Source organism: Spodoptera frugiperda, chromosome 4 (genome assembly GCF_023101765.2).
Source record: "Spodoptera frugiperda isolate SF20-4 chromosome 4, AGI-APGP_CSIRO_Sfru_2.0, whole genome shotgun sequence".
NCBI lineage: Eukaryota > Metazoa > Arthropoda > Insecta > Lepidoptera > Noctuidae > Spodoptera > Spodoptera frugiperda.
Window position 1 is genome coordinate 2,458,713 of NC_064215.1, and position 24,752 is coordinate 2,483,464.

The following is a 24,752-nucleotide window of genomic DNA, read 5'->3' on the forward strand; positions in this document are numbered from 1 at the left end:
CACAGATTTCGTCTTGGTCAAGCTTGTACCAGCCAACATAAATGAACAGACTACAAACTCCAAGCCATACGATTTTAAACCCAATGCTCTTGACAATAAAGCTGTAATTTGAAGATGGAGTGGCAAATGTAAGTTGGTGAAGTACAAACGTAAGTTCAATGACCCTTAAGATGATGATTTAAAATTCTTTGCGCGTAGGTAGTGGCCGAAATAATAGGCCATCCTTTGAGACTACAATAGCCTATAAATATTGAAAAAAAAAAGATAATCTATTACAATCATTTGATATTCTAACACCAAAGTTACTTTGTATGCTTTCCTCTTCACTCTTGTGGAGTGACCACAAGTTTTTTTTTTAATAATTCGGATTTAAATCTCGCAGAGCCATACTTCGGCATGAAGGGCCCGGTTCGACCGGAGTGATACCACGGCTTCACAGAAAACCAACGCGAAGCAACGCTTTCTCACATAAGCCGGTAAACGAGCAGATGGATCACCTAATGGTATACAATCGTCGCCGCCCATGAACACTGTTTTCTGTGAAGCCTCCGGTTGAGCTATCACTCCGGTTGAGCTAGCCCATTTGTGCCAAAGCATCGCTCTCCCACACTTAAAATTTGTTATCCCAAAATTTACCAAGAACCATATCATACCTACTGTCCCATAAATAGTCTAAGGCCTGATGACGCGAATTTCAATACCTACATAAAATTCAAAATGAATTTGAATACGTATTGGAATAATTTGAATATACCATAATGACATAGTTGCAATGCTTGCTGCTGACTTCTTTTGGCAGATCATTCGGGATGATGGTGGACTATTGACTCTTATAAGGGACACAATGGTTGACCGTTAGGTTACTAAGGAGGGGTTTGATTGTTCCTACAAGTGCTAATTAAAATTATGTTTAGATTTATGGTTGTAAAATTGAATTGGTACTTTAATGATTTGGAGTTTGTAATGTAGAGTGTAAAGTTTCACAATTTTGATGAATGGGACATAAACTTGAAAAATAGTTGGTGCCTCAGTTGTTTTATTAAATAAAAAAAAATTGTGTCTGAAAATGTGTATTGTGAGTATTTATACGGGTATAAATTAAGAGGCTTTACTTAGGAATTACTTAATTTTAATTATTACTGTTTAACGAGTTTGACTGCACGGTTGGCGCGGTGGCTGAGCAAACTGGCTGCCGTAGAACGTGTAGCGGGTTCGGTTTCTGCACAGAGCAACTCTTTGTGTGATCCACAAATTGTTGTTTCTTGTCTAAACTCAACTTGTATGTTTGTAAACGCACACACAACACAGAAGAAAATCTTAGTGTGGGGCAAAGTTAAAAAAAAACAAGTTAACATTTCGTCGAAATGTTTTTCTTTGCGAGATTTTCTTAATTTTCTCTTCATATAAGCTAAACAAAATATCTTCTCATATCTTTATAACCTGTAGATGCTACTCCACCAAACCATCTTCAGTTCAAAATTCCTAATACTTGTAACTGTAATCCTACATACCTAACCTACATTCACAGTAACCAATAAAATGAGTGTAATAATCTTCATACGAAGTTTATACCTAAAGATGAAGCCTTATCTCCACAGCCTAGGTTATCTAGGATACCTAGATCTATCTGCATTATTTTATAAACTAGCTTCTGCCGGCGACTTCGCTTGCATTTAATAGAAAAGAAATACCCCAAATTATATCAGAATATAATAATCTATCTCTGTATCTAATTTCATCTGAATCCATTCCGTAGAATTTCCGTGGAAGAGTAACAAAAATACATACATCCATACATCAAAAATCCAAACATCCGTACATCCAAGCATCATACATATGTATGGATGTTTAGCTGTGCTTGTATGTACATACATCCATACATCCATACATCTCTACATCCAAACATCCAAACATCCAAACATCCAAACATCCAAACATCCAAACACCCAAACATCCAAACATCGAAAACATCCAAACATCCATTACAATATTATTAGGATAGGATTCAATCTAAGATTACAACGGGTCTACAATAAAGTTGGGATCGAATGTCTAACGGGACGGGTCAGTGTGTAGTGAACTGATAGCTTTAACATGCGCACACGCATCGTAAGTGCGTTCAAGCACTTGAACTTGGACAATTCGGAATTTAACCCTGTAGTAGTAACGTGTAGTGGCGATACTGGGTTGTATCGACCCGAAGGCATTTTAAACAGATGTTTTGTTATGTTATTGAGACATTTGATTGTGTTTTTTAAGAAAATCCTGAGGTTTTTTTTAAAGGATCAGCGATATTACTTTTTATGGTATAAGCCGGTAAACGAGAAGACGGATCATGTGACGAATCGCCGCCGCTAATGGACACCCGAAACACCAGAGTGCGTTGCCTGCGTTTTGGGGCTTAGGACTTTAAGGGATGTTGGGAATCAGGGATTGGGAAGCGGGTAATTGGGCCTTCAGTATATGCTTGTGATTTCTCTCATCTTGCAGTGTCCTTATACTGGGGTTATTCGGTTACTAATCCCCTTCAAGTAGTTCCAATGACCAAAGTAGGTTCACATAATATTGACGTGATTTATCTAACCATTTAATGTCATAAATAATATGAAAAATTAAAAAATCCTGGTCAAAATTACTGAGCATTCTCTTAGCCGTAACCTTTCCCCTACTGCTTACAAGTTAGTACACATTAACTATCTTTATTAAAGTTCCTAACGTCTTAGAAATAAAGTCTTTTTTACCTTAATCGTTTTATTAAGCGGTTCTGGTAACATGCTTAATCGCTTTTCGAGTTTTGTCATCACAAATTAGTCTTAAACTGGATGTAACAGTTATCAGAACCTGTTTACAACTTTAGGCCTTTTTTGGTCTTTAATTTGATCACCATGTTGAATTTAAACTGCCAAATAAGTTTAAAAACAGGCTCGTTTTAATTGGCGTAACATTTTTGTTTTATTAGTTTGTTTAGAAACTTTAATTTGTTTTTTTTTTTGAAATGGAAGAGGATGACGGTTAAATGTCTATGACGGTAAATACTAATGAGTTTTTTTTTTGGGTGGGGATATCATCCAATGACTTCTCATGTCAGAGACTTTTACTGAGTAAAAACCACCCCGTTCCTACTCCTGCTTTTCGAGCCCCGGTACACCCGCTAGCTAGTCCGCAGCTCCGAAGTACACTTGCAACATCAGTAGCAAGCTGGCAAGAGAACACTGCCATTTTTTTTTAATTATTAGTCAGCTGTTGCTGCAGTTAGTCAGCTATAACGACACCCACGTGATGAGTAGAGGAGGTCACAAATCCCTTCTACTCTTACCACGACGTAACTAAAGCTTATATTTAATGAGACAATCCCGCCACACCCTCCCAAACCGCTGCAACTCCTATAAACCAGGATCTACAGTAGATACAACCATGAAAACACCGGAACACTGAAAACCAGAGAAATGAATGACTGTCTTGAATCCCCGCAACGAAATAAATCAGAAGATATTATTAGAGAAGAAGAAAAATAATAAGAGCAAAGGCACATTAAAACTAGTAAATGAACTCAAGAGTAAAGTGTGAATGACCTCTCCACACACACATAGTATCATCGCTACATATATATTTCCTACGAAACTGGAATATAATTGAATATCTTCAAGTGTTATCATAAAAGGAGTATTTGTAATGATCACGGAGTCTAAAGTGTGTACTATAAACGCGGCACCGCTCTACGGTATCAAATCATCCTGTTTATTATAGTAACACGCTTCTTTGAACTTTTTGTAGGACACACGAATGTGTAGGATGGATAGCGAGTAGTCTGGACGATAATTTTTAAATTAAGTTCATAATTATTGTAATGGTCACAGATAAAGATAAAATCTTTCGGAAAGACTTCTCCCCGAAAGATTCGATCTCCACTAAAGCCGTATTCTACGACATTTATTAAGCTTTTTTTTGAGGGGGAAAATCATTCCCGCCTTATGCGAGGCGAGAGAGAGTGTCAGACTCTTATTAACTAAAAACCACCCCATTCCTACTCCTGCTTTTCGAGCCGGAGCCCCGGTAAACCCGCTAGGTAGTCCGCAGCTCCGGACATTTATTAAGGTAAAACTTTTTTCCTTTTAATACATATATTTTCATTTCACTAACGCTAGAGAAATGAGACACCAGTTCAGATGAGCTAATATTTAGGTAAAGGTAAATAAGTATTAAATATAATCCTGTAAGCCAGCTCTAATCACCTACCTTCAGGTAATATCTCTGCTCGTTTGTCCGTTTCTCTCGTAAAAAATGTCCAAAATATACGTAATTTGTAACATTTGTATGTATCAATAAAATTTTTGATAAATCATTCTTAAACTACCGATCCATTTCACCCAAAATACTACACATTATTTCCAAGCCTATATAAGATCACATTCCAAACTTATCATCACTAAATGTAAATGAGATAGTCAATTTATTTTTATGTCAAAGTCGGTTGCCTATTTTAGTGAGCCGTGCGTCAGAGTCAAAACATCAGAGACTCAGAATCTATACATACAATAAAACAGTAAAATATGTGTGTCTGTACGTTGAAAATATTAGTTCAATATAACAAATATAGGTAAGGAAACAGCAATAGAGAACAGTAACGAAAAAATCCTCTTGGTATGTTTGCACTCACTGATATAATGGATTTAATGATCTTATTACAGTCAATCATCTTGGACTAAATTTAAAGACTAAATTTAATATCATCAAAAAAAAAATTTGAACAAAGGCTTCCCCCTTAGTCCTCAACGTAGAACGACAAGCCGCCACCTGCATTCCCTGGAAGCTTCGCTATTCCTGATCTGATAATTAGAATAAAAAGAATCCCCAATTCTCAAATCCCTAACTTCAAAAGACAATAGTAACGCACTTTTAACTCCGCTAGTGTTATAAGCGTCCATGAGCAGCACCGATGGCGCCACTACCATAAAAAAAACAATCAGCATAAAGTCACGATCCTACACATCCAAAGTTGCGTGCAGAAGCTAGTCGTAGAATAACTAGTCACTAACAGTTTTATAGAATGGGACAGATTTTAACAAGCAATTCGTATGCTTACCAGAGTCAGGTCTGCTGTTAAAACTAATTTTATACTGCCTGCCTACCCACTGGACGCTTGGCGTGATAGTGACATGAATATTAATTCAATTATTGGCTCTAAAGCTTTGGGCAGAAGATTTTTGTTTTGTTCTCTGAATACTAATGTTAATGTGCTTTGTGGAGTCTTTGAACTTGAGGCGTTACGTTGTTTTTCTTGTTTAGATGATGGAGTAGGATTTTGTGATGGCTATGTTTGATGGCGACAGGTGATGAGATAAAATCTTCGTTTTTATTGTACGTTCTGGAAGATGTGGAAGATTCTTTAAGTTAAAGGAATGTTTTGTGGGAGTTAAATCATCAATGGCTTCTCCCGCCTTAGCCGAGGCGAGAGGGAGTGTCAGACTCTTACAGAGCAAAAACCACTCCTCTTGCTTTTCGACCTAGAGCCCTGTTAACCCGCTAAACAGTCCGCAGCTCCGGGTCGGCATCAGTCCTACTGGGCCCTTTGCTCTTTGTACGCATGGTTTAGTTAAAGGGATAGACTTATAATTGTATATTTAAGTATTAATTAAATATTCGCGATCTAATAGGTTCCGAAGTGAATTCAAATATGTTCTGCCACGCGATCAAACTAATCAAATATTACAAAATTTTAACATCCCATACACATAAATATCTAAAAGATAGACACAACTATATGCAGCTAACAGAACACAAACAAGCTCACATCTCCTAACAAGATACTTACTTAACTACTACACAAACAACAAAATTTCTATAAACCTAACTATAACAATAATTTAGCAAGCACCAACCGAAATTCTGAACCGAAATAGTTAACCCTAACTGACTCATCTACCGAACTTGTTTGACAACTAAAACTAAATCCGAAACTGCTACTGTTTAGTCACCAGCAAGTCAAGCTACCCATTTCTGACAAACCCCTTTATTACATTTTCAACCTTAAAGCTTTGTTCTAAAGTTGGAAATAACAATTGGCAGACTGGTGTAGGTTGATGTGCTTGGCCAGTGTAGAACAATAGAATCGGGACTGAGGTCAGGTCGGGTCACTGTGAACGTTTGCTCAAGGTCAAAAACTTGCCAAGGTCAGTTTTGCAGAATGTAGGGCCGCAATCACAGTTCACAATATGTGTGTAGTTAACAACTTATTGTTTTGTTTTGTTTTTGGAACTGTCAAAGTGTATGGGGTGTTGCGAATTGTTACGTTGGCGGTGTGTGTTAAATGTTGTGTTTGTATTTTGATAACATTTACTAGCTACCTACCTACCTACTTAAGTGGTGATTGTAAAGATGATTTTTAAAATCGACAATGATCTGTGAGTTCATAGGTAGATGATCACAGTTTTTTTATATTAGGAGTTAATTTCCAAACAGTTTGGTGACATGTATAAGTAAATTACAAGAAATACCACTTTTTATGGGATAGGTGGCAAACGTGCAGACGAATCATCTGATGGTAAACGATCAGCACCGCCCATCGGCACCGGCACCCGCAACACCAGAGGTGTCGCAGGTGCATTGCCGGCTTTTTAAAATGGAATACGCTCTTTTCTTTGAAATTTTAGGTCATATCGGTTCGGAAATACAGCTGACGACAGTTCGTTCCACAGTTTTGCGATACGAGGCAGTATTCAGGAGGTCCGACTATATTTTTAACATCTTGTATGAGGAAATCACATCTACTTATAAATATGATAGGAACAATAGACATCCCCTAAGTCGATTAATTTCTAACAAACATTGAGCAAAGATTTCTTCCCATAGGTATTTATTCCAATTACAGGCAGCATAATAACTAATGAACTATGTACATAAATTATTGTTCTACCACACATACTCATAAAATGTACTGTATTTGCAGGAAGGAAGGAAGGAAGAAACAGACATAAACATCCCATACAGGAAGAAATCACTAATAATTCAACTAATACCACCGACTTAGGTACGTAAACAAATTGTTTATTTCCTTCTATAATACTTAGAATATGGCAGAAATAAATATGCTTAGTTTTTTATGGTATAAGCCGGTAAACGAGCAGACGGATCACCTGATGGTAAGCATTCGCCGCCGCCCATGGACACCCGAAAGACCAGAGGCGTTACAAGTGCGTTACCAGCCTTTTGGGGGTTAGAAATTTATGGGTTGTAGTTAAATCGGGAATTAGGAAGATTGGGAAGAACGCGAGCGTTGTTTCACGTCGGTTTACTGTGAGGCCGTGGTTATCACTCTGGTCTAGCCGGCCCATTCGTACTGAAGCATCTCCCACAGTTAAATCTATCTATATATCTATTCATTTCTAAAGAACTATCTAGAGAAGCTAATTTGAAATTAAATGCGAAAAATAATTATGCGTTTATTCCTAAAGCCCCACTTACTCACTTACATTAAAGCTAAAATTACCTTTAGTTCATTTTATTCTTTATACAAGTAAATTACAAGACATTAACGTTACATCCTTTGCTTAGTAAAATGTGAGTAATCCATTAGTCGGCAGTTTCAATCGGTATTCATTTCGTTCACAATTTGTTGCAGCGACAGCTACGTGTATTAATCGACGCAAGCGCAGCTTCCTTTATGGCCGCGACGTACAGTGGTGCGATGTTCAATCTGGAATCTGGAAAAAAAGAAATGATTTTAGTTATTATATTGATGGCTGTTGTACGAAATAATATTGGGTATGTTTTTTTTAATCTATTTATACTAAGGTGAACATTTAACCAAGTTATAGGGTTATAATTATAGTCAAACCTTCATTAACATGGTTCCAGTGACTGATAGAGTTAAGTAGCCTAATGATTAAAAAACATGTTTTTTAGCTAAGATTTTCTTATGTAATCGAAGTACCATACTTACCGCCGTACACAGAGTCATTAAATGGTTACTTAGCCCAGTTATTAGCAATTTTTCAGAACAAAATCGTTGCTAAGGAATAGTTTATGTAATCATAAAATGTCTCTGAGTACGGCAGTTATTAACTAGTTGTGTTAAAAGTCCCATGTCAATTAGAAACGATACTATTGCCATACAATATTCAATTATATATATTTTTTTATTTACGCAGTGCACGTTTCGCCTTGCGGCGCATACGCAGTTACTTTAGCTCGACAATATAGGTTATTGAATACTGCAGTCGACGTCACGGCAGCCATAGAAAACACCGTTCAATGGAGCAAGGGAAATTGTTTTCACACGACGCCATGCACCATGGTGTATGTGTTGCAGTTAAACTGCGAATTATGGTATGTGACGGTCTTTCTAAGTTTTTTTTTAAATGTACCTAATGTAAGTTTATGTATGTAATAGGTTAGTCTACAAATAATCAGGACTATGAATTATTTTAATTAGGTCATCACCTAACAGAAGAAATGGCTTGGATAATATTATTTTGATTTCTGCAACTTTGACAGATATAAGAACAAGCTTTGATAGTGTCTCAACCACATCTAGAAAGTTAAAAAATATGCATAAGTTTCATTACATTTCAAAATCAAAAATACAACCGAGTGCACTCAACTGTAGATCCTTTTAGACAGACATAAAATAGAAACGTCTTATTATTCTCCTAGAAAGACCAACATTTTACCAATTTTAACACACGACCCGCAACACATACACGTAATGTTTTATGACAGCTGGTACCAAGATAGTGGGAATACCAATATATCTTCAACGTGGACTCTTCCTACATAAAATACCTAATAAACCTTGGTTTCAAATAGAAACGTGGGTGAAAAGTTAAAGGTAAACAGTATTGAACAAAACATAAGTGATCGTTTAAATTTAATGTTTCAAAGACTTGCAAATGCATTAAAATTTTAAGTAGGTATGTATTATGCAAACTTTTGTTTAGAGGTATTGTTTCTGACGTAGTGAGGGAGAGGCCTTTGTCCAGCAACAGCAGGGTCCGGATAGCGAAAATGTATTTCTCAACTTTTCCAGAAAATGTACTGCGATGGTAACAAAATACTATACTATAAAAAACTTTATTTCAATTAGGTATAATAGGCATTTCTTACAAATTATTCGAGCAAACCTTTGATGCAAGGAATAGGGTAACGATTGAAAAAATATGTGTCCAATATTTTTTCATTACCTAACTGACAGACTAAATAGATTTTTAATTTTACATTTTTACATACACTGTCATCATACCTATTGCTTGTGCTAGGAGACTGTAAATAATTGAGCTACTTTTTAGGCTTTTAAACATACAATCCATTATATTCTGATGTCTTGATGACAATGACTTTACGATAGTTACATTCGTTGATATTATCATACACTGACATAGCATTTACACACGAAAAATAAACATTATCATATCATACATAATATTATCATATACGTGGATCTTCTTCACAACCCCAGAACTCATTCATACCTTTTTCAAACACAGTTTTTTAGAAATTCCCAAAAATGTAATTGACTAAAACTAGAAGGTAATTTCGTTCCGAATAAATAAAGTTTACCATATTAAGTATGTAATTACATGTATATCTTCCAAGTCACGATAGCTGGGCTATTTGATCAAGACGTTTTATTCAACTGTTTGCTCTCTAAACACTCGTGTTTGAAATCATCAAGTGACTATTGTGGAGAGTACAGTAACCGTCAAAAATATGAAGCAGGGCTGATGCTAAAAATATTGGTTAAAATTTTGTGATAGGTATCGAAAATGTTGTACGAATTTTGAAATGCTAAACTATATACATATGTTCTTATACTAAAAGAATTAGTAAAAGAAACAATCTATAACCAATTTAGTTAATAAAGAAAGTGCAATGATTTCGAAGGTTCCATAGACCTCGATTTTTGTAATTAATAGGATGGCGTTTGGCCACCATCTCGCCAGTAAATGCGGTTCCTAAACTTTTTCTAGAAATGGTTAACTATGTGAAAAAAAGTCCTTCATTTCTTTAACCAAACATTAGATAAAATGCACTATTTTTTTAGAAAAATATTATTACACACCTTAAGCATGAATGTTTGTGTGTCTGACTGTACCTGAGTTTAACATGCTCACATGAAATTTTACACTTAGTTTACGGTTATGCTGCACCGTGGGCGTATGTAAAGATGGAGGGAGCGGCCCAAAGCTATGTGCTACTAATTCCAAGTGGTTTGTCCATATTTTGGGAGAATATCATCATTTTCATGTCATTACGCAAGTTTACTGAATGAATTTTTGCAAATAAACTGATGTTTCATTAGGTTAGGCCTGCATTCTTAAGTGGTGTTGTGGGGAAGGGTATTTAATGTCTAAAGACAGGTAATGTGTGTTTATTACAAAAAAATGTTCTTTTTGAAAATACTTTCGAACTTAAAAAGTCAGTAGATAAATTAGATTAAATATAGTAGAAATCTACTACATTGGTCTTAATCGAAGTCCGAAACTATTTGGGCTTGTAGCTGCCATATTGTGATCAAAATGAAATGGTCTTGTCAAATCTATTTTTGTATGTTTCTAAGAACCGCGTACGAAGTGAAATAATAAAAAAAGTTGTAAATATTGTTTCTAGGGCTTCATCTCCGCAAATTAGGATGGAAAAAAGTATTTATAAACGGTCTTGTTTTGATTATTTTTAGAAGTTAAGTAATGAATTTAACTGTAGGGGTTACTATGCGGTTCAATTAGGCAAAAATTGATTCAGTACAGAAATAGTAACCATTGGTTGGCTACTGAACCGACCTGAATGAGTGAATGGTTAACAGAAGATGTTGCTTGGTTAAAAACTATATTATTATAATCTAGGTTTGAGTGGTGTTGAAACTATCGTATTCTTTTTCTTCTCCTCTAATAATATCTTCTAATTAATTTCGTTGTGGGATCTAAGACAGTCATTCATGTCTCAGACGCGCCGGACTTCAGTGTTCCGGTGTTTTCATGGTTGTATCTACTATAGATCCTGGCTTACAGGAGTTGCAGCGGTATGAGAGGTTGTGTCGGACTTGTCCCATAAAAATAGGTTTGAGGGAGTGTCAGGGTCTTACTGACTAAGAACCACTACATGCCTACTTGTGCTTTTCGAGATGGAGCCGCGGTAAACCCGCTAGGTAGTCCGCAGTTCTGGGTTGGGCGCTGTCACTATACTAAGTCAATCTTTATTTTCTTAGCACCATAGTACATAGCTTTGCTGACTGTACATAATGTAAAGTAATTAAGAAAGCACATTAATACTTGACTCCCAAATACAAGACAGAGTTGCTTGCTTGGCGAATATATTGTATCTTGGCTTTTCTTAATCCTTTTTGAGGTCCAAGTTACAAACTACAGGTAGTAGTATACCTAAATATTTATTATGCATCTATTGTTCATATTTTCTCTTTCTCTTTCTCTTTCTCTTTCTCTTTCTCTTTCTCTTTCTCTTTCTCTTTCTCTTTCTCTTTCTCTTTCTCTTTCTCTTTCTCTTTCTCTTTCTCTTTCTCTTTCTCTTTCTCTTTCTCTTTCTCTTTCTCTTTCTCTTTCTCTTTCTCTTTCTCTTTCTCTTTACTTTTTTCTCTTTTCTCTTTACTCTTTTCTTTGTTTTCTCACATGGTGGAGCACTGTAAACAGTCTAGAGCGGTTTTCTGCCAAACAATTTTGTTAAAGTATTTTATCGCTTAACGCTTGTACCAAACACCATACCTTATTCATTTATAACCACCAAATTATATTTGCCAATAGCCATAAATTCTTTATGGCTTGTAGTTAATTTATGTAAGTAACACACCATTAATTATTATGAAAACATTCTTAAGTATCGTTTGTCTTACTTAATGATATTTTCAGTTTGGTTTGAAGGGAACTTAATTTATATTTTGCCTTAGGCAAAGAATTTGGCGTGTGTAACATACATGAATGTGACAATAGGTAATTTCTTGAAGGGTTAATCATGTTGAGGGCCTTTGGTGTTTTGATAACTTCGACCAACTGCTGCAGAATGTGTTATGGTGTTTTTCAACCAGAGATGTGCTATGTAGCTATGTTACAAAGATGTAATAGCTAAGCTGTTAAACTATGTTATGAAAGAGTATTTCAAATAAGAACTAGTTTACTCATTAGTAACTTTGTAAGTTTAATGTAATAAGATTAATTTATTCCCCAAAAAAAAAAAAAAACTTAAAACAAACAATATAAAAGGCATTCTTCTTTCAAAAGCCATTCTTCTTTCAAAAGTCTCGTCAATGATGCATTTAGGGATGGCTCGAACGCTTAATTACCTTTCAAACTCAATTTTATCTATTGTCTGTCTAATTGTCAAGTGTAATCTATTGCATCTGGCTAAATATGCCCATGCGCACGATGGGTAGTGTTAAATTCGCCTGAGGCTTTGAAAGCACCTGTTTTGATGGACATACTTGTTGACGTGTGTGTGTGTGTCTACTGTGTAGTTTGAAATAAGCATGTGTTAAATTTTTTTGGTTTTTGTTTTTTTCTTTTTGGACCCTTAAGTTCGGACATTGGGTTGGTTAAAGTCCTTTTGTGTAATAGTTTGGTACTTTTCGCTAGTTAGGCATGTTATGAGATCCAATTAATAGAGTAAGCTGTATGCCATATATCTGTTCCAATGCCATGAAGACAGAAACTAAACTTAAAATGAATTGAGTGCGCAATGGTCGCCGCATTAGTTATCGCCATTTGTTCATGCTCAAGGGCCCTGGCGTGGCTGAAACTGGTTGAGTATTTTTGCCGAACATCAACGCGCGTGAGATATACCTTTTTATTGTCGACGTTTAGCCGCCATCTAATTTTAATATCTCGCTTTCAGTGATGATGCGGCCTACGATAGAGTGCGTCTACCCATGAGCAACCTATTCACTCGGGCCTTGCAGACACCCAGGTTATACCCCTTAAGGAAACACAGACTCCGGCAAAGAATTCCACTCCTTACCAGTTCGCACAAGTACCTAACTAAATCAATTAAATATCTCACTCTCACAAATCAATATATAACTTTTAACACTAAATCTTGCATCTTCATCAAACCAGGGTTAAACTCTAAAGGTTAACCCTAAAACCTCACCATCGTTAAGTTACATAATAAAATGCCTACTACGAAATCAAGCTAATCGTTTTATTGATTCTGTCTTAAAATGGTTGTGTTAAAAGGCTTATTATGCCAAGTAATAAACTGTTTACATATACGCCTCATTTACGATGAAGACGCCATATTTGTTATGTATGACGCATTTAAAATGTTGCCAGTGTAGTACATAATTATGCACATAATATCACATAATATGTGACACTGTGAGTGCGGAAAAAAAGTAAACCCCTCAATTTTTTTAAGCCAGGTTATATCCCTAAATCCTTACCCAAGTCTGAATAATACTATGCTGAAATCTGCATCAAAATCAGTTCAGCCAAACGCGAAAATCTCCTTTTTTGAAGCCAGTTTAAAATACACTAAATTGTAACACCCCCAAAGTCAGGTAATAAATACTAACTTTTCCATCCGAGACATCTTAACCAGAATCAAACTATACCAAAAGCATCAACCAATCAATCGTCCATTAAAATAATTGAATCTACGCTCAAAATTAAATAAAACTAAAGTATTAATCAATCAATAACTATGTCTGTTGAGGTGTAGATGTATCACTGTCACTTCGTATATTAATTAAAATTACTATGTAATTGCATCTCTACTTATTAGAAACTTTCGGCTACTGACAGATAAAAAAAAACAAAAAATAACAAGTATGAAGTATTATACCTACGCTCTTCCTCCGTCTATCAAATTGGTTAGTTACCTACTGTTTTTTTTTAGTTTCTCATAGTATAAAAATTTAATTAATTATATTATTTTGGCTATTGACAGTTCGTAATTTGTTTTTTTTTTTGTTATTAATTACACTTAAAAATATATATATTACTCTTAATTCTTGAAGTGCTTCCGTTAATTTCATTCGAATAAAATATTACGAAACTAGGTAATAGAAAAAGTCAAAGAGTTTTTTATGGAACAAGCCCGCCATAACCGTTTTTATGGGGTGGGTCTTATGTGTGAACTGTTATACTTACTTCCAATAATAGGTATGGCAAAACACCTACAAACGCAAACAAATTAAGAATTATGAAAAACAGTCCAGCAGTTTTCGAGATACACACACACGTCATTTTCAAACAAAAAAAAAAGAAAATGTGTAATGTAAACCGCTGACATCTACCAAACCCTACACAGACAGACAGATAGTTAATTAAAATACTAATTTACTTAGTTACCTGAAAATGGCATTTTCTCACATCATGTTAAAGTGGTGTTAAACTTTTATAGCCGCTTCATACACCGTTGTAAGCCTTAAAATTTTATTACTTAGGCATTAATTTGTGTGCAACCAATAAAAACCCTTTTATTCGTTGCCTAAGTGCTGGGACGTCATCAATTTGTCTAGTTTATCATTTAACTATGAACAAAACCGTATAATAGTTTACACAATTCAAATTTTATCACTTACAATTCAATGATGTGAGCGTAATTTGTAGTTCTTATGTATTTGTAGTTGTTATTATAGGTGTCTGACACAATACAATTAAATATTAAAACGTAAATAGAAAGTTGAAAATTGAAAAATCTTCGAAATAATAAATTCTATGTGAACAGCTCCATGTACCTTGACCACAAAAGAGCTGTAATGTTGTAGGTTGTCTAGAAATGTTATGGACATGCGGCACCTATTGCAATGCGCCATTTGTAAAGGGTGCTCAAATTTGCTTAAAGAGAACAATGCACTTTTGGCTTAAGTACTGGGCCTATTTCGCTCATTTTTCTTATATTGTCAGCCAAGATATTGAAAAGATGTGGCTTAAATTAAGTCATATGCGTTTTTTCCATACGATATTAAAAAATATAAAGAATTAACAATTTAATTATAAACTAGACCTCCATAAAAAACATAACAAAGCACTTGGTTTAAAGCTTAACTTTTTATAGCTAATAGAAAAGAATATGAATAACTTTAAAAACTATTAATACATGACATTTTATACTTTCTAACCTATCCCACTTTACACACAAAAAGCTGCGAGTTTATGTATGTGTTTAAGTATGTAATAACCGCAAAGAAATTAGCTTCAAACGATAAAAAAAAAACATTGTAAAAAAATATGAATGTCAACCGTAAGGGTTTTAACCACGACATTTGACATTAACTAGCGACCATTAATAACAGTTATGTTAACAAAATACGATGTTAAAAAAAAACCTTAAAATATCCATTGAAGAAATTCGTTGAAAACTATTTATGACTTTCGAAAAATCATAACTCAGACTTCGTTCGCGCGTTAATTGATAAAAAACTGAACTTTATCTTCTATTTAATTAGGGTCAATAGGTATAGCATAGAATAAATTCAATTTTTAAATACACCTGTTTCGATAAATTTGTGAGTAACTATACAATGGTACAAGCAGGTGTAAGCCATGTATGCACCTTGACTGTTTTTTCACAAAAAAGTCCGTTAAAACGACGTTTTTTCGGTTCGATTTTCGTAATTTAAATTTGGAACCGTGAAGATGGCCGACTAGATGACGTATTTATTAATTCGTTTGGACGGCGAGCCGAGCCGTTTCTTGTTGGCAGTCGTAATCGATTTGAGAAATCGATTTTATTATAATCGATTGTGATTGTGAGGGCTCTCGATGTGAGATGCGCTGATTAATTTACTATTATGAAATCGATTATCAACGGTTCGGGAGAGAAGGGATAAAAAAACGTAATTCACCTATTTTGTTATGATATTAAAGGAGATCGAAAGTGTGACTGGTATACTAAAATGTTCGATTACATCTAAGATAGTGTAAAATAACATGGGGGCCTACTTTAATTCAACGAAAAACTAAGTTTTGCCCGAAACTTCGCAGATTGCATACTACAATTCTATTTATTGCGAATTTTCGTGAACTAAAATGAACGAATTTAGTAAATCAATAAAACCTACGGCCGAAAATTAAACGAAACTTCGGATTCGAGAACCGGAGTAGGCCCCCTGATTTTTAATATGAATGGTGACGGGGTATGCAAATTAAAAACCTATTAAAAATCAGCTGACTTAGATGATAAAATTCTTTTTATCCCACGGAAACGCAAGCAAAGCACTGGCAGAAGTTAGTGTAGGATATAAACCTTTTACCTAATAATTTCACAGCTTAGTTGGACAATGGAGATCAATGCCTATAAGCTGCTTTTCTGCCTACACAATAACTATATTAAAGCGTGAAGTTTAGTGCATTGTAGATAAATAAAGGCTGTAGGCGTACGATTGAGAGCAATCTTATATAATAGTAATCCATATTGCAGGTTCATGTTGAATTCATGAGGATTTTGACAAATTAAGGTGGTTAAGGTAAGTAGGGTTTTTAACTAAGCTGCTGCCTACATGGAACAAGACTAGGACATTGTACCTGCACTTCGGTTGAAGCCAAGTAGTAGACGCAACTACTGAATATCATTGTGATTGTGTGAGCTAACGAATCACCTGATGGTAAGCAACCGCCGCCGCCCATGGACACCCGAAACACCAGAGGTGTTACAAGTTCGTTGCAGACCTTTTGGGGGTTAGGTATTTACGGGTTGTTGGGGAATAGAGGATTGGGAAGATTAGGAAGGAGGGTAATTGGACCTCCGGTAACCTCGCTCACATAACGGAGCACTACGCAAGCGTTGTTTCACGTCGGTTTTCTGTGAGGCTGGTATAAATCTGGTTCAACTGGCCCATTCGTGCCAAGGCATGGCTCTCCCACACTTAAATATTGATGTTCTCATAAGCTACCATTCTTGAAATCACTAAATTTAATGTGTCCCAATATCCATTTATGATGCGCGAATCAAAACCTCTCCACAGTCGTGCTTGCGCCTAATCAACGAGTCATATGGGATAACTAATGTCGTGTAAAACCATGTAAACTTATAAGACAATGAGAATTTCCTGGACATAGAAACATAGTATTTGGTTCCAATGTAACCCCATATTCGTGTAGTCAGCAATAGACTACAGGTTAAACGTGTAATCCGTATTAGTAATAGATTCTTACGTAAGATTAATTACAATTAATGAGCCTTACATAGGTACGGTATGTATAAAGTTACTGCGTTTATCATTGTTTAATCGTTCGCTTTGTGTTGCTTTGTTGTGTTAGAATTTAAAATTAGTTATTCGAGGGAATTTGGACATGAAGCTCCATATTAAAATACATGTGTGAAAGCAGTCCTGTTTTTTTTTATGATGACTGGGTGATATCTTCAAAAGGCGCTTAGTTTTATTAGGAGAAAGACTAGGGAGTGTGGGATTTTAGCTCACTAAAACAACCCCGGTGGCCACCATCAGTAGCGATTAGGGCAACCGAGTACCCTAATTAGACCTGCTCCGGAGTCCCTATGGTGCAACGCCTGTTACGGCACATCCCTAGGGAAACGTTGTCTCCCAGTTGCCTCACTGTGGTGTGATGGCAGTCCTATTAAGCAAATTGATAGCAGATTCATATGCATTAAATAATAAAAATATTACCATCTTTACTCTTAGCGCGGGAGTCGGGAATCGACTAAAGAACTAAACATTTATTGAAAAGACCGAGCAACAGCGCTCTCGCGCCCTGATGAACCATCTTTTGAACTACGATCACCAGCTAGTCTGTTAAAGGAGAATATTATTTTATACACATAACCTAACGCCTGTCTCCCATGGGAGAAGGCAGAGACAATGGAACGCCAAAAGCTACGATTCTTTCTTACCTCTTTCTTAAGAGTATTATAAACCTTCGTTATTATGTAAGAAAACTCATAGACCAGCTGTGGACTTTAGATGGTAACAATATTATAACATCATACTATAAAACATTATTTTAATAAACCAATTAGAACTCAAATTTACTCTTCCCTCTTACAAAACCCCTTTCAAAAGAAGTTATATTATAACACCTTCAATTAGCATTGACTAGCCAATGATAAATCAATTCAAGTACTCCAGGACTTTCCATATAACATAACGGTTAACACATAATTCATGGGACTAGCAGCACTGTGAGTTGTCACGTTAAGTTTTATAGGGAGGGCAAAGATCGTGGTATTTATGCACCTTATGGAAAATCTAACTTTAGTTTTCAACTTGTAGAAATGATATATGGGGTATTGAAGGCAGAATTTTAATGTGGGATTTTGTTTATGGGTGGCTGTGTGTCTTGGAGTGAATTGATTAGGGTTTTGCATAGAAATTAATGTTGGAAGGTAAAGTTTGTAGCCATGGTTAAGTTACTGGCTAACTTTAGTTGTTGCTCTGTTCAAGATTTTGACCTTTTATGTGAGAAAATCAGATAGATCTTGTAACAACTAGAATCAGTTTGATCACTAAGGAGTTTCGCCTCTCTATTAAGCCCTTGACTACCATCAGAAAACTGTTGGAAGCAAATTCTCAACTAACTCCAGTCAACAGTTACCTACGTGGCAATTAACGTGTTAATCAATCAAGAGAATTTATTTCCTAACCTTATTAAGCGTAAAAACAATTGATAATAATCCTTAAAGGCTTTGCTACACGTAACATGACCACCTAAAACAGCCATTACAATAAGCCACAATAAACAGCATAAAGTCGCAAACTCCAGTCGCAAGTCGAGAACAACGGACGCGGTGGTTTACTTGCAGTACATGTTTTTGTCGTGCGACGCGAACACATGTCTGTCGCCCAAGACTTTTTTGTCGCGTGTTTATGACCCGGTTTGGCGGCTGTGCACATCTCCTTATAGATGCAACCACTTTTTGTCAACAATCGCCAATTACGTGGGACATACGAAATTCATTGAATGATTCTGTATGTTTTTTCGAGGCAAAGCATCGTGGTGTGGTCTTTCCTAGATACTAATAGGCCATTAGCCGATATGGCTAGTTTATGTTGAAATAATGCTAACTAACCCACCTTCTTAGTGTTTATAGTTTAGCTGGAATAGCAATAAAACTTTTAGGGCTGGGCCATATTAGATGCAGCTGAGTGCTGCCTTGCTTGCAAAGTAGGCATCTTATCTTGGAAGTGATTGATGGCAAAACATGTTTGATAGCAAGTTCTGTGCGTTTGAGAAATGGCTGTGGTGACCCTAAATGGTTGCTTATGATTCTTACATCTACATAATCTACAAGTCCAAAGTTTCTATGAGTTAAACTTGTTGTAGACTTTTTCTCTTGTCCTATAGGTAGTTAACGGTAACACACAGGACGAGTTCCTGGGTTTGATTATGAACAAAATCTTTTAGTTATCGTCTTATCCTGCGCACTACCTTTTTTTTTGAGGGGGATAATCATCCAATGACTTTTCCCGCTTCTGCTCCGGATCAGATCCTGCGCACTAGCGGATTTGCCGGGGCTCCGGCTCGAAAAGCGGGAGTAGGAACGGGGTGTCTTTAGTTAGTAAGAGTAAGACACTTCCTCTCGCCTCACACGAGGCGGGAGAAGACATTGGATGAATTTCCCCCTTAAAAAAAAAGTACGCAGTAAACTTTGACCAGTTAAACCTGCTTGGTAATGGCACGTGTATCCGTTTGTTTTGATCATCGTATTCGTATTTGCAAACTCATGATCATGATTGGTCAAAACAAAATCTAAGTAGGTATTTCGAATTATCGATAGTTTTAATGTTAATTATTAGCCTATAGAAAATTTTATAGCCGCGCTAAAATGTTAGACAAGACAACTCATGATTTCTTTACGATTTCGATAATGTACTATTGACAAATGTTTTCTTATACTGGTCAGAGTAACGGTATTTATTATTAGATGCCTAGTTATGGGACGAAGAAATAGTTTTATAATAATTTTAGTAGTACTTACCTATCGATGAAAATATAATGTAGATGGAATTTTAAACTTACGGACTATGAATTTAAAATCGTTTTTGTGTTAACTAGGATTTGTGTCCAAAGAATTACCATAAGGAAACAAGGTTATAACCCTTGTTATTTCAGGAATCATTGTATTCGTTTTCTTGTCTGTCAATTTTCTATATACTAAGATCCAATAATATGTAGATTGCCTGGCGGGTTACTGGTGCGCCGGCTCGAAGAGGAGAAGTAGAAACGGGATGGTTTGACACTCCCTCTCGCCTCACCCAAGGTGGGAGAAAAAATGGAATATTTTCCCTCTCAAAAAAAATTAGAAGTAGTAAGTGTTGTAGTTTAACTCAAGACGAAACAAATTTATTAGTAGCACAACATGCAAGTAGTTCTTGTTTAGAAATTAAATTATTACCATCCAAAATAGTATATTATTAGTTTCTATTTTAGATACAATGACCAGACATTATAAACAACGTCTATTTTTTTTCTAAAAATTGACAATGTAGCAAAAAATGCATTATTTATACACTAACGGTATTAATTTTATTGAACCCAACAGTCCATTAGAATACCATTATGTTGCTACACAAACACCTGATCACAAATCAAATGTGTCAATAGTACTAACAGACAGCCCGACACCACAATAAATACATAAAAAATATATTCACAAATAATATATTTCGTATATTCATAGCTTTGACGCGAATAAGTGTGAATTTATTTATTAGTATGTCAATTTCTATGTGGGGTTCAACGACCTTTATTGATGAAATAATGTACCTATGTATAGTTTTGTATATGTTGTTTTCTGCTGTCGTAGGATTACTCGTTGGTCGAGTGCCGGACAAGGGGTCTCGGGTTCGATTCCCGGGTCAGGCAAAGTATTACTGGGCTTTTTTCGGTTTTTCGAAAAATTTTCAGTAGTAGCACGGAATCTGGAATTGTGCCCGGTATATGGCAATAGGCTCACCCCCTATTACATGGGACTTATAACACAAATGGTGAAAAATGGGTACCTATACATTGTAAGTGCCGTAATATGCACCTCTGCCTACCCCATCAAGGATAAAAGGCGTGACGTTACATTGTAGGATTTCTCATATCCATTTTGAGAAGAATATCTTCGTTGTAATCTCGTGAGCTGTCATCATAATCAGCATTGTTGAATACCTATAGAGGTAGATACTGTCATTCATCGCAGACATAATGATTTGTCAGTTTTTTTTTTTTGCTATACAGGAAAATAGTAGTATAATATTTATATAGCAATATATTGCGTAGGACGTCCACAATCAAGATGAACAAACGACCTGATTAAAGTCGCAGGGAGCCGCTGGATGCAGGTCGCTTCCAACCGGCCTATTTGGAAGTTATTGGGGGAGGCCTATGTTCAGCAGTGGACGTCTTATGGCTGATATGAAGATGATGATGATGATATATGTACAAAAATAAAAAAAAATCGACCCATTAAATGTAAAAAAAAAAATCTTCTTTTGACAATCACTGTCTTCAGATATTTTATCGACTTTAAAAATGGAGGTAATTTTGAACGGCTCGTGTCAGTCACTATACTAAGGTTTTTTTTCGTATTTTGAAGAATAGTGAAAAAGTAGCAGAGGTAGAAATCAGCCTGACTATTTATCTTAGCTGTAATTGTCAATTCGAAAGAATTCGAAGTGAGTACGATCGTATTCTCGCCCATGTTTCTAATTGTTAAATACAGAATAACGTAGCAGATCTAAGAATGAATTTTAGCCTTCTCATTTTCCTACCGAAATACTTAGCAATTAACACTAATCCAAGCTGCGGATTACTTAGCCGGTTTACCGGGGCTCTGGCTCGAAAAGCAGGATTAGGAACAGGGTGGTTTTTAGTCAGTAAGAGTCTGACACTCCCTCTCGCCTCGCCCAAGGCGGAAGAAGTCATTGGATGATTTTAACCCCTTAAAGGACTCAACCAATCCAAACACAGACAATGCTAAAGTTATATTTAAAGCCACTCCTAAAAACTTCAAACTTAACTCTTTAAAAAAAATAAGTTTAAAATTATTTAAGTTAAACGCCAACGAGGCATAACATTAAAACATAGTATTTTTAAACGTATAGCCGTAGTGACTCAATATTTGTTACAACGGACATTTGGCTCCACGTTTTACTAGAAAAAATGTAACATATACATATCAAATGTTCACAAAAAGCCACGGAGTAGGCACATACTAGAAGTGTGACCAAAATAACAGGGTTGACTCTGTGTGCCTTATATGGAGATATTTTATGAGTTTATTTGATTAAGTTTATGAGTGGCGACTTGTCGTTCTACGTGGAGGACTAAGGGGGAGGCCTTTGTTCAGCAGTGGACGTCTCTCGGCTGATGATAATGATGATAAGTTCATGAAGTTCGAAATATTGGAAAATTGATACAATTATGATTCCATTATTTTTTCTGTAATAGGACAGAGTTTGGAAATATGTGATGAATGGCAATGACTCACTTCCTATTGCTTGAAACTCATAACGAATCATGGTGACGAAGGTCAGACCAGATGACCTTCGTCATAACACTCAGACTCGAAACAACAATATATGGATCACACAAAGACTTGCTCCAAGCGCGCTAGTTGTCCAGCCACCGCGTCAACAGTGCAGTACTTAATCTTTTGGGAATAGTTTCGAGAGTCTTAACTCTAAAACATATTAAAGTTACTAGTAGTAAAGTAATCTTCTAAGTAAGCACATCCCTAACACATGCGTTGACTCCAAGGTTGTTAAAAAAACGACGGCTTAGCAACAACAACTAGATTCAGTGTGGATGACGTAATGCGGTCATTCACCTTTTGTTTTTACTAATGGCGCCTCAAGATGTAGTGTTCAGTTAAAATTGTTCTAATTAATTAGTGTTCCCATCGTACACTTTGTTCTTAAAGAGTTTTTTTTTTAATTTATGATGGGATTTGTAGGAAATGAAGCGTTGACTGATTTGGTTTAATGTCCAACCGTTACGGGACCGTGAAAGGTAAATTGTATTATGGACTTAAAGTTAACGAGGTTAAAGATTAATATGTATTGAGATTTTAGTCTATGTCCTTGATAAGTGTGGTGTGGTCTTACATAAAATTCTTAAGTGAAAAATTTTTTTGGGAGTTTAAGAACTTATGTTTGTAAACACAGGCACGGGAGAAAACCCTAGTGTGGGGCCAAGTTAAAAAAAAAAAAAACAGAAAAAAAATAAAACCCTAATCAGTTAGTTTAATTCTATGACACGACAGAAATGTGGTAAGACTTCCCATTCTTCATCTAAGACAAAACTATACAATAGACAGGAATTTCTCTCGAACACATGAGATTGTAAAACAGGGATATTAAAATGCCCACAAACATTTTAATATTAACATAACAGTCTTGTAACATGGTGCTAATGATGTTATAAATTTTCCAATCTATAGAAAATGTGAAATTTCATTGTTACGACATTAGTCTGTGAGTGTGGCTGCAAGATTGGAGATTTAGAACTTAGTTTTATTCGAAGCAAAACGAGTACTAGGCCTTTTGTGTACTCAATACTCAATTCCTTTTTGCTTTCCACGTGTAAGACTTAGATGTGAGATCAGACATCATCAGATGTGCTATACTACGTTACTGGGGATACGTTTAGCTTCCACCAATCGTATTAATTGGTACACAGAGCTTAGCGCTAGTGCAAACTGACTCAGCTAAGCTGTTTTTATTTGGAAAGATGCATGCTATGGATGCGTGCTATTGATTCTTCTTTACTATCGACTACTGCGCATCTTCCTCGCACAGCTACGCAACTTAGTATCAGTGGAAACGGTTACATAGTTGTACAGCATAGCTATTACATTTGCGTAATATAGCTAAGGGACATCTCTTGTGGAAAAGCACCCTTAACATTAAATATTGAAATCGGCAATAAATCAGCAGTCGTGTAAATATCTTAAATTGCTTGGATGATACACCATTTAAAAAATGGTTTATAAATGCGCCAACGACACAGGACCAAAACTTAGTTTGGGCCTAGAAGCAGAAGAAGCAAAAGAAAGCATCAGAAATATCAAATGAAGAACTATGAAGCCTCCAATCCGAAACCCACTGACTTAAGAGCCCTACACCAACAAACGTTATAAATCGAAACATCGATGCATTCTAATGGTGTACTTTAATGGCATTTGAGACTATCCAACAAAATGTTTATAGACAATGCTGTATAAACGTTAAAACCACGGTTAAATGGATACTCGATAATGTTACTTTAACCTGTAACCGTTATCCGGTTAAAAGTTACTTGACCTGTTACACAAGTGGGAATTTGGTTACGTAATCTTGTGTAGGTTTTGGTGACAGCAAGATTTTTGGAGAAATAGAACTCACTTTGGAGCGAAGGAGTGGAAATAAGGTCTTAAAATATAAAAACAGTACCTAATAATCATTTCAACTACAAAATGTGTACTGCTGATCACACACCAATGACTTCCAGACCGGATTCTAGGCCGGTTGAAAGTAACCTGCGCAAAGTATATAAATTGGTCAAGTGTTCGCAAGTGCGACTACCGTCTTGGGTTTTATTCCCCGGTCGGGCAAAGCATTATGGGCGTTTATATAAAATTTCTCAGTAGAAGCTCGGAGTCTGGAATTGTGCCCAGTATATCCAATCGCATTTTGTTACCACCATAACTTGTTTGGCAAATAAACGATTTATTAAAAAAAATAAAAAAATATGGCAATAGATTTACCCCTAGTACATGGAATTTAAAACACAAATGGTGAACAGTGAGTGTTCATTGTACCTCTTTCTACCTTTTTGGGAATAAAGGCATGACGTTGTCGATATTTCTGTGTAACATATAAA

At 35.8% G+C, this 24,752-nt stretch overlaps 1 long non-coding RNA gene across 1 annotated transcript in view; it reads left to right on the plus strand.

Annotated features, from left to right (window-relative positions):
- The window catches only part of LOC118272597 (uncharacterized), a 66,701-nt gene extending 58,985 nt beyond the window's left edge, over positions 1–7,716 (plus strand). The window contains exons 3-4 of the long non-coding RNA XR_007705292.1: positions 6,947–7,027; positions 7,619–7,716. This is a non-coding gene — a long non-coding RNA (uncharacterized LOC118272597). The remainder of the gene's footprint in view (positions 1–6,946; positions 7,028–7,618) is intronic.
- Positions 7,717–24,752: the final 17,036 nt, after the last annotated feature.